We start from the raw sequence: 10,695 nt of genomic DNA on the forward strand, positions 1-10,695 counted from the left end.
GCGATGTATCCTGGAGAAAGTTCCATGTGAACTTGAGAAGAATGCATATTCTGCTGCTTTTGGATGGAATTTCCTGTAGATATTTATTAAGTCTATCTGGTGTAATGTGTCATTTAACACCACTGTTTCCTTATTGATTTTGTCTGGACTATCTGTCCACTGATGTTAGTTGGATATTAAAATCCTGTACTATTGGGTTGGCCAAAAAGTCCATTCGGATGTTATGGAAAAACCCAAATGAACTTTTTGGTCAACCCCATATTATTGTATTACTGTCAATTTCTCTCTTTATGTCTGTTAATATTTGCTTTATATATTTAGGTGCTCCCATATTATATGCATATATGTTTAAGAATGTTATACCCTCTTCTTGGATTATATCATTATTTCATACCCCTCTTTGTATTTTACTATAGACTTGGTTTTAAAGTCCACTTTGTCTGATATGAGTATTGCTACCCCAGCTTTCTTTTTGTTTTTATTTGTATGAAAGATCTTTTTCTTTCCCTCACTTTTATTCTCTGTATGTCTTTAGCTCTGAGGTGAATCTTTTATAGGCAGCATGTAAATGGGCCTTGTTTTTTTTTTTTTTTTCGGTTGTTTGTTTAATCCAATCAGCCACCCTATGTCTTTTGATTGGAATATTTAGTCTATTGAGATTTAAAGTGATTTTTCATAGGTATGTACTTATTGCCTTTTTGTTATTTGTTTTCTGGTGGATTTTGTAGCTCTTCTCTTCTTCTTTTAGTCTCTTCTATTGTGATTTGATTATTTTAATGTTATGTTTGTGTTCCTTTCTCTTTAATTTTTGTGTATCTATTGCAGGCTTTTGATTTTTGGATATTATAAATTTCATATATGTCAACATATAACTATATCTACTTGTGTTAAGCTGATAGCTGCTTAAGTTTAAACACATTCTAAAACTCTGCATTTTTTTACCCCCTCTCTTCCATGTTTTGTGTTCTTTATGTTATAGTTTACATCTTCATGCTTATCCCTTAACTGTTTATTTTGGTTATAGATGATTTTATAATTTTTGTCTTTAACCTTAGTACTAATCTTATTTAAATTGTTGATCCACTGCTAACTTACTATATATTTACCTTTAACAGTGAGAATTTTCGCTTCCTATATTTTCTTGTTTCTTGATATAGCCTTTTATTTTTCACTTAAAGAAGACCCTTTAACATTTCTTGTAATGTCAGTTTAGTGACGATGAACTCTTTTAGTTTTTGCCTATATGGGAAACTCTTTATCTCCTCTTCAATTTTGAATGATAAGCTTGCTGGGTAGAGCATCCTAGGTGGTAGGCTTTTTTCTTTCATCACTTTAAATGTCTTATGCCATTCCCTTCTGGCCTGCAATGTTTCTGCTGAAAGGTAGGCTGATAGCCTTATGGGAATTCCCTTGCATATGACTCTTTGTTTTTCTCTTACTGCCATTAAAATTATATTTTTCTTTTAAAATTTGTCATTTTAATTATAATATGTATTGGTGTGAGTCTCTTTGGGTCCATCTTGTTTGGGACTCTCTGTAATTCCTGGACCTGGATATCTGTTTCCTTCCTCAGGGGTTAAAGCAGCCATAATTTTATCAAATACATTTTATGCCCCTTTCTCTCTCTCTTTTCCTTCTGGGGCCCATATAATGCAAATGTTGGTATTTCTTGATGTTATCCCAGAGTTCCCTTAGACTATGTTCATTTTTTAAAATTTGTTTTCCTTTTTGCTGTTCTGACTGGGTGATTTCCACTATTCTATCTTCCACATCTTTTATACATTCTTCTGTATCACCTAATCTGCTGTTAATTCTTTCTAGTGTATTTTTCTTTTTGTTATTGTAATCTTTATCTCTGATTGGTTCTTTTGAAAAGCACTTTCTAGATCTTTGTTGCAATTCTCACTGTGTTCCTCTATTCTTCTCCCAAGTTCAGTTAACATTTTTATTACTGTGACTTTGAACTCTTTATGAGGTAAATTATCTCTGTTCAATAGTTTTCTTTTTAATTTGTTCTTTTGTTTGAAACATATTCTTCTGTCTTCTTATTTATTTATTTTTTGACTTTCTCTGTTCGTTCTATGAAATTTGTTGTGATCTTGAAGGCATGTGCTTGTGTAGGTGTATCTCTATGCAGTGTATGTGTGCCTGGTGGCTTTGGTGCGAGAGCTGGATCTGAATTGAACATGGGCTTCATGTTTTCCTGGGGTGTGCTGATGGCCACTGCCTTGGTGGGAGGTAGGTCTGAAGTCTGAGGGCCTAGAGACATAGGCTGGTGTGAGCCAGAGCTTCTCCTAGGCTCAATGGCAGTCAATGCCTTATTGGAGGGGACAGGGCCTGAGGGGCTGGAGCAGGGGCCGGTAGGAAGTAGGGTTTCTTCCAGGCATGATGGCAGTCTTTGCCTTGGTTGGCAGCATGGCTGTGGCCCATGGGATTGGAGCTGCACCTCTGAGATGCTCTGGGTCTCATCTTTGGCTACAGGTAGAGTTGGGTCCTGAGTTGGCTCAGCAATATCCCTGGTACTTGAGGCTCACAATGGCAATATTGTTTCTGCACTGGCTAGAGGCAGAGTCAGGCCCAAGGTGGCTCTGTTCCTTCCTTGGTGCACGCACATGCATTGGCAATGGTGGTCTCCACATTAGTGGGGGAAGTGCTGGAGCAGGAGGTGATAGAGTAGGAGCCTGGTGCAGGCTGGAGTGTGCAGTGGGGTGGTCCTGGAAGGCCAGTCAGAGCTATAGGTAGTTTTCAATCTTCTGCCCCTGCATTGGGACTAGGAGCAAGCAAGTCTATGCTCATGCTCTTTAAGACCTTGGTTTCTTACAACCCTCTGGTAAGCCCCATTGTTTTTCAAACCTGCTAAGAGGGGGCTTATCTTCCTAGTGTCAGACACCAGGACTCAAACCCCAAGCTCCTTAAGGAGGATCCCTGATACTGTGTATCCCTTTTCTCTTCTGGGTCACCCACTAGGGGTACAGGTCTCAATTAGATTGCTTCTCCTCCCTTCCTACCAGAGTCTGTTGGTTCTTTCTTTACAGCCTTGGTTTAGGAAGAGTCATTTTGCTAGTCTTCATGTAGTTCTCAGTGAGAGTTTCTCTATATGTAGTTGTAGTTTTGATGTGTTCTTTGGAGGAAGTGAGCTCAGGGTTTTCCTATTATGTCATCTCGATCCCTCCTCTGGATGTGCAATAATTTAACTAACTTTTTTTCCAATTCATTGACAGAGATTCAAGATGTCTTCAGGTTTTCTCTACTATATTAATGTGATTTCCTTTTATTTAATGTAATTTGCTTTACAACAAGTAATCCAAGCATATTCAGTGGGTAACTTCACATTACTCTAGTTGAAAATAAAATGAATTTGTCAAAAAAAAATTTCTTTAGTAGCTGCCATGTACTGAGAAAGCACAGTGCTAAGTACTTAGGAATCAAAGTAGTATAATATAGAGGTTTACTCTTAAGGATCTTGTAATAGATTGCTTTAAAGAGTGATGTGTCGAAGGTCTTGAGCTTAATTATTCTAATCTTATGTTTTGATTTAGAATTACTATACAGTGCTGTTTTTCTGAACAAATTATTTAAGTGGATAAAAAATAATAATCATAAATTAGTTATTTACTGTTATCTATCAAATTACCACAGATTCAGCAGTTTAAAATAACAGCACATTTATTATTCACAGCCTGTGGGTCAGGAATCTGTACATAGCTTACCTGTCTCCTAAGGTTTAGGGTCTCTCATGAGGCTACAATCAAGATCTCAACCAGGGGTCTCATCTGAGGCTCAGATGAGGAAGGATCTGGTACTAAACTCATGTGTTTGTTAGCAGGACCCAGTTCCTTGTGAACTGTCATACTGAAGGACTTATCTCCTTTTTGGATGTTGGTCAAAGGTTTCCCTCTAGTCCTTGCCATGTAGACTCCTCCATATGGTGGCTGATGAAGACAGCAGAATTGTCCCCCCAGAAATGTCGCTTTGACATAAGGATTCTTTTGGGTTGAAGGCAATTGAGAAGAAGCATATACCCACTGCCCATATGCTCACTGCCCTCTCCCTATTTGCCTAAAAACAGGACATCAATTTGTAATGGTGTCTCCCCTCCCTTTTTTACCAGGAGGGACAGAAGTTAATCATGGGAGACAGCACAGACTCTTATCAGTCCAGAGACTGCACCAAAGTTCATCACTACATGATGAACTGCACTAACCCTTATCTTCCATTACTTCCTCCATATATTTACTTTCCCACACTTTTCTTCCCTAGGAACTCAAATTCTTTCTTCCTTGTCTTGTCACTTCTCTAAAAATTCATTATTCTTTTGTTAAGATGCTATATAAGCCCCAGTTCTAACCACTCCTTTGAGTTACTCATCACAGTGCTCCCATGTATATGCATGAGGCATGCACATGTTAATAAACTTCTGTTTGTCTGTCTGTTGTTAATCTGTCGTCTATCAGTCTAATTTATAGAGCCCCAGCTGGAAAACCTCTATCAATCTAATTTATAGAGCCCCAGCTGGAAAACCTAGGATGGTAGAGGGAAAACATTTTTTTTCCTCCTTTACACTTGTTTCATCAAAGCTGGCATGACAGAATCAATAAAGAATGTCTGCCAGTAAGACACTTATGTAACAAAATCACAAAATGATATTCCTTTATCTTTGCTGCATTCTGTTGGCTAGAAACAAGTCACAGGTCATGCTCTCACTCAATAAGAGGGGATTACACCGAGGTGTGAATACCAAAAGATGGGGGTCATGAGGTGGGGAGGCATTTCAGAGTCTGCTCACCACAATTCACAAACAAAAAGTGTAACAAAACAATAGTTGTTCAGAAACCAGAGAAGGCACTGTATCAAAAGAGATGAAAAACTATTTGCGTGACAGCCCAAATTGCTTTACCTCTCTGGACTTATTTACATATCTGTAAAAATGACTAGAAGACAGATAAGGTCCTAAACCTCTATGGTTGCAAAATTACTTAACTACTGAGCCTCAGTTTTCATATCCATAACATTTTATTTGTTATTATTATCTTTCAGGGAGAATTCAAAGTCAGAGAATCTGCAAACAGAAGGAACTCATAAGCTTTGATATAGTCTTATTCACGAAAGCCATTAAAATATTCATGATGTGGCTAACAATATTTTTGTTTGTTTGTTTGTTCATGATATGTAGGATACTGATTTAAGGTCCTGTTTCAAAAAGTGCCTCCTGCTCTTTGTAAAACACAAATACAGATCTCCAGGCAATGGAAAGCCATCTTAATGCCGGCTGTTGGCCTGAGCCCATGAACACTGTTTGAGAGTTCTCTGTCATCTGAGAATGGAGAGAAAAAATTAAGTAATTGTTTTCTATCTGTTTTACCCACAAAGCAGAACCACTCTCTGGATATAGGTACCCAGATACTTTCAAACTAAGGGTACACAGAATGAGCCCCAGTGAAATTTAAAGGGTTATACATTAGTAGAATCAGAATCAGGAGATTCACTAGAAACCAGTATAAAGCCACAATATTTGAATTAGAAAGACAGCAAAGAAAAAAGCATGCTTTGCATTGGCAAGTCCTGAAGAGTGAGGAACATTGGATTATATCAAAACAACAGAAGAAACTGCTCACACAACATCTGAATAAGCAAGTGGAACAAAGTCTGACTAAAAAGGGAGCAAAAACAAGTTGAAATTATCCTACTAGGGCATTTCAACACATTCTTTTTGGATGAATTCTTAAACTTGGAGCTGATGAGAAAGAAAGTATAAAAATAATTTCTAGGAAACAAATTCCACTTCCAAATCATTATTCTTTTACAAATTACCTGTTTTTCTACCTGTCACTTTCCGGAAAGTTTTGTTGACCTTCTCATCATATCAATCAAAGTAATTCCATCTTGAATTTGAGATTTGATTGCATTGTCCCTGTTATGTTTCCTTAATCATACCCCTGGATAATAAATCTGCAATCTCTTTCTGTGTGAGTTTCTGAACTTCCTTTCTCTTTTTTCTCTTGAGTTCTGTCATCCTGATTTACTGAAAGGTATTTGAAATGACATCTTGAACTTTTGCAGTTGAAGAATCATTCTACCTGAGTCTTCTCAGGGTATCAGGAGAAGCCTGTTCTCCTTGTGGGACTGCATAAGGGGTAAGGAAAGCAGAAGGGATCTTCCTGTGCCTGGTCTCAGAGTCCTGCCTGGACTGCACCTGGACAGGCCAGCACATCCCTTAAGTCAGCAGCTGGTGCAGACAGTGACTCTTATGCTGTCTTCATGTCTCCAAATCTAAGGCATCTCTGTTGGATGGGAAGCTGTAAGGAAGTAGTGTTCCCATGAGAAGTTGCACAAATCTGAACAGCCCCAAACAAGCATCTCTCAAAGAGCAGGTGGCTTTTAACCTGCCTAGGTACACACAGGCTCATTAAAGTCAGATTTCAACATGTCATGGGTATGCTTTCAAATGTACAAGCTATTGGTTTTGGAAAGGTCAACAAAGATGGTTAAGGTCTTGATTTAAACTGAGACAAACACCAGATTTTTAGACTTAGAACAGAGCTTTGTAGTTCAGACTTTGTATACATGTGAATCACCCATGGATCTTGATAATATGCAGATTCAGATACAGTGGTCCTGGGTGAGGCCTGAAGTTTGAGGTTTGACATTTCTGGCAGGATCCGGGCTGACCGTACTTGGATAGCAAGGGTCTGTCTTACTCTTTCATTTTCCAAGTCACTAAGCAAGTTTCTGAGAGTCAGTCTGATAACAACAGAGCCAGTGAAACTGAGCAGGACCCTGTGGGGCTTCCAGGCACAAATCCTTTCTGTGTCTTCTGTTCCTTGTTTGTAGGAAATAGGCTTCATTCAGTCTCCTTGACCTTCAAGGAGTTCCAAAGGGCAGGTTCAAACAGTTGCTAACCAGGGAAAGGAGGGGGTGCAGAAACAAGGGAGGAGCAAAGAAGAAGTAATAGTGCAGCTTTGGGGCAGGGTCCTGATTGCTTATCAAGGAATATACATAACAATATTGTAGAGCTCTTTTGCAGAACCAAGACCCCCACCCAGGTGGAGGATGGTAAGCACAAGATTCCTAGAACACCACCCTGTCACCTCACCACCAACCAATCAGAAGAAAGTCACACACCCTTCATCCCTTACCCCAAATTTTGCCTATAAAAACTTTTTCCCCAAAACCATGGGGGAATTCAGGGTTTTTGAGCATTAGTCACCTGTTCCCCTTGCTTGGCCCTGCAATAAATCTTTCTCTGCTCCAAACTCCAACATTTCAGTTTATTTGGCCTCACTGTGCATAGGGCACACAGCTTTGTTTGGTAACACCAGGACTATAAGCTAGATTTACTGATTTTCAGTTAGACACACTTTGTCAAATATTTATAACATTCTCTCTTCCCTCATAACATTCCCAATATTAGCATCATTAAATTTTAATATATATAGATTTCAAAGGTATCCAATTTACTAACCAAAGCTAGAGGGTGTGAACTTTTATCTTTGTAGAATTTTATTTCAGTCATATCTCTTTTTCTTTTTCTCTTGGAAGGTAGAACTGGGTTTTTGTATTTTCCTTAACCAAAATGTTCTTGATTCTTTTGGAGTCCCTTAGTTAATATGAAGCATAGGAAAAAAGTTTAAGAAAATAAACTATATACCACTTTCATGAAACAGATCTTCAGTAAACCACAAAGCTGAAAACCCATATATTTTATATCTAGGCTTTCTTCTCCTATATGACCATTAGTACATAAGCAAGAGAAAGGACAGTGAATGAGAGCAATGAGAAAGAGAGGACTGGAAATACACAGGCAAGGTTGTAACTAGGATACTCCTCTGTCCATCTCAGGAGCAAAAGAACACATAGAGGTGAAAAGCTTTGAAAAGTGTATATTCAAATGCCAGATCTAAAGCAGAAGCAAAACCACACAACACAGATTGGAACTCAAACCCATGGGCTGGGACTTGAACCCAGCCAAGACTAAGATTAGGACTTGAACCAAATGTCTTTTAATTGAAATCATGCACCTGGTCTCAGGACTTAATGAAGCTCAGGTTCTTTACGTCTCAGCCCAGAAGGAATTCAGCAAGAGGCAAAGTGATAGGTAAGAAGTAGACTTATAGAGAGAGATGCACACTCCACAGATAAAGTGTGGGCCATCTCAGAAGGCAAGAGGCCCTGGGAGATATACATTCCATAGACAGAATGCATTCCATCCCAAAAGGCAAGAGTGGCCCCGAAATATGGTGTGGTTAGTTTTTTTTACTTAATTTATTTTTGTCTGTGTTGGGTCTTCGTTACTGCGCACGGGTTTTCTCTAGTTGCTGCAAGTGGGGGCTGCTCTTCATTGCGGTGTGCGGGCTTCTCCTTGAGATGGCTTCTCTTGTTGTGGAGCACGGGCTGTAGAGAGCAGACTTCAGTAGTTGTGGCTTGCAGGCTCTAGAGCTCAGGCTCAGTAGTTGCGGCACATGGGCTCAGCTGCTCCACAGCATGTGGGACCTTCCCAGACCAGGGCTTGAACCCTGTCCCCCCGCACTGGCAGGTGGATTCTTAACCACTGTACCACAAGGGAAGTCCTGGTGTGGTTAGTTTTTATGGGCTCAGTAATTTCTTAGATTAATAAGTGGGAGGATTATTCCACCTATTTTGGAGAAGGGGCAGGGATTTCCAGGATTTGGGCCACCGTCCACTTTTTGACCTTTTATGGTTAGCCTCGGAATAGTCATGGTGCCTGTGGGTGAGTCAGTCAGCATGCTAATGTATTACAATACGCGTATAATGAGGCTCAAGGTTTACTGGAAGTTGAATCTTCTGTCATCTTTGGCCTAATCGGTTCTAACCAGTTTATGTCGTATCCTCAACAGCTATGTCATTCTTTTAAAGGTTGTGCCCTGCCCCCTTCCCTCCTGTCTCAGAAGCAGGAAAGATAAATTAGAGCTCCATACCCTGGTGTGGAGTGCATAACAGCTCTCAGAAACAACAAAGTTGATTTGAACTATTTTGCTTGAGTGCACTGGTCATCTACAAATCCAACTATATAACATTTGCATAGTGAGCATCTCCCTGAAGCAGGGCTGGATGTTCTTTTCAGCAGGAAAAGTCTCCCCTTTTTCCAAAGGTCCCAGTATAACTCTTACAAAGGAGCATACACTGATAAAGTGTTGAAATTGATTTTCTGGGTCAAGCTCTGCATTATAACAAATATGTATTCAGCCAGAAAAGTAAGCCTTAAATTGCTTACTCTTTTTTGTAAAAAAAGAGTTCCCTTTGCTGCTGCCTAGATTGTTACACAAGCATATAAATCCTTTTAATTGGCCCACCCCTGGGGCAAACAGCTCACCCCAGTAAGTAATCATGTAGAAGAGTGGAGGCTGCGGAGGTGGGGTGCCTCCTGTTGAACAATCTCTGCTTTTATTTTACCAACTGATTTTAAAAGGTGGCATTGTAACTTGGCATTAAATATTTAAGAATGATATTAAGGTAAGATTGATTCATTTAACAGGCATAATGAGGTAGGGAAACCGCATGGAGTGACTAAAGGGCTTCACAGTGGGAAATCTATGCTAGCAGGCATCAATCCGCACCTGATAATGGTCATGAAAAGGCTCACAGTCTTGCTATTTAAATAAATTGATGTGAAATTCATCTACTGTTTAGAGATATTGGAAATGCAAGGCACTAACTGTTTCTTGGCAAGCAGCCCAATTAAGTCCTGGGACATTTATCAGAGTGCCAAGTGTAGTTCAAGTTGCTACCAAGATTTTACCATTTACCAAATGGCAATTTGTTCTAAAAGGGGATACAGGGGATGGGGGGAGCTTAAGGGTGTGGTAGAAAAAGATACTGGACTCAGACAATCGCAATTTAATCCTGACTTCTCTACTAATCAGCATGTCATTGAATCTCCCTAAAGTTGTCTGTTTATAATGGGAAGAATAATATGCCTGCTTTACTTACTTGTGAGGCACAAAACAAGATAATAAAAACAAAAACACATTTCAGTTTTAAAAGTGCTAATCAGGGCTTCCCTGGTGGCGCAGTGGTTGGGGATCCGCCTGCTGATGCAGGAGACATGGGTTCATGCCGCGGTCCAGGAAGATCCTATAGGCCGCGGAGCGGCTAGGCCTGTGAGCCATGGCCGCTGAGCCTGCGCGTCTGGAGCCAAAAAGTGTCAACCTTTTAAAACGCTCACACCTTATGAGATACATAGGTTTGTATTTCTTGGTGCTAAAATGTTCAGAGAAGTCTTGTAGTTTTATTAGCCACATCTTGGTGAAATATAAATCAATAAAAGACACTTTAAAAGCACTCAAAATGATCGTAGAGAGAAGCTGGCTAATTTGAGAATATTATTTATTTTATGGTAAGACTTTTAACAGATTTTTGTTTATTCCAGTTATTTTGAAACATGCCATTCTTTCTTTCTTCTTGCCCAGGTGGACGTGTTTGGCAGATTTGTTGTGGAATATAGAAATCTGATTTATGCCTTTTAATTTTAGAGAAATATAACTCAGAACAAATTAAGTCCATGCTTTGCATTGAAATGGGAGTTCTGAAAAACAGTATGCTTACTTTTCAATGATGAATTGTCTCCCATTAAAAGTTTGAAACAAACAATAAGATGGGTTGTAATCACTTGTGGTCCGTGTTTCTCTGTTGAGTCAATTAAACAAAGTGCACAGTAGCCCACTAAATGTCCACTGA

Source organism: Leucopleurus acutus (assembly GCF_964270905.1).
Source record: "Leucopleurus acutus genome assembly, chromosome: 8".
In the NCBI taxonomy this organism is placed as follows: Eukaryota; Metazoa; Chordata; class Mammalia; order Artiodactyla; family Delphinidae; genus Leucopleurus; species Leucopleurus acutus.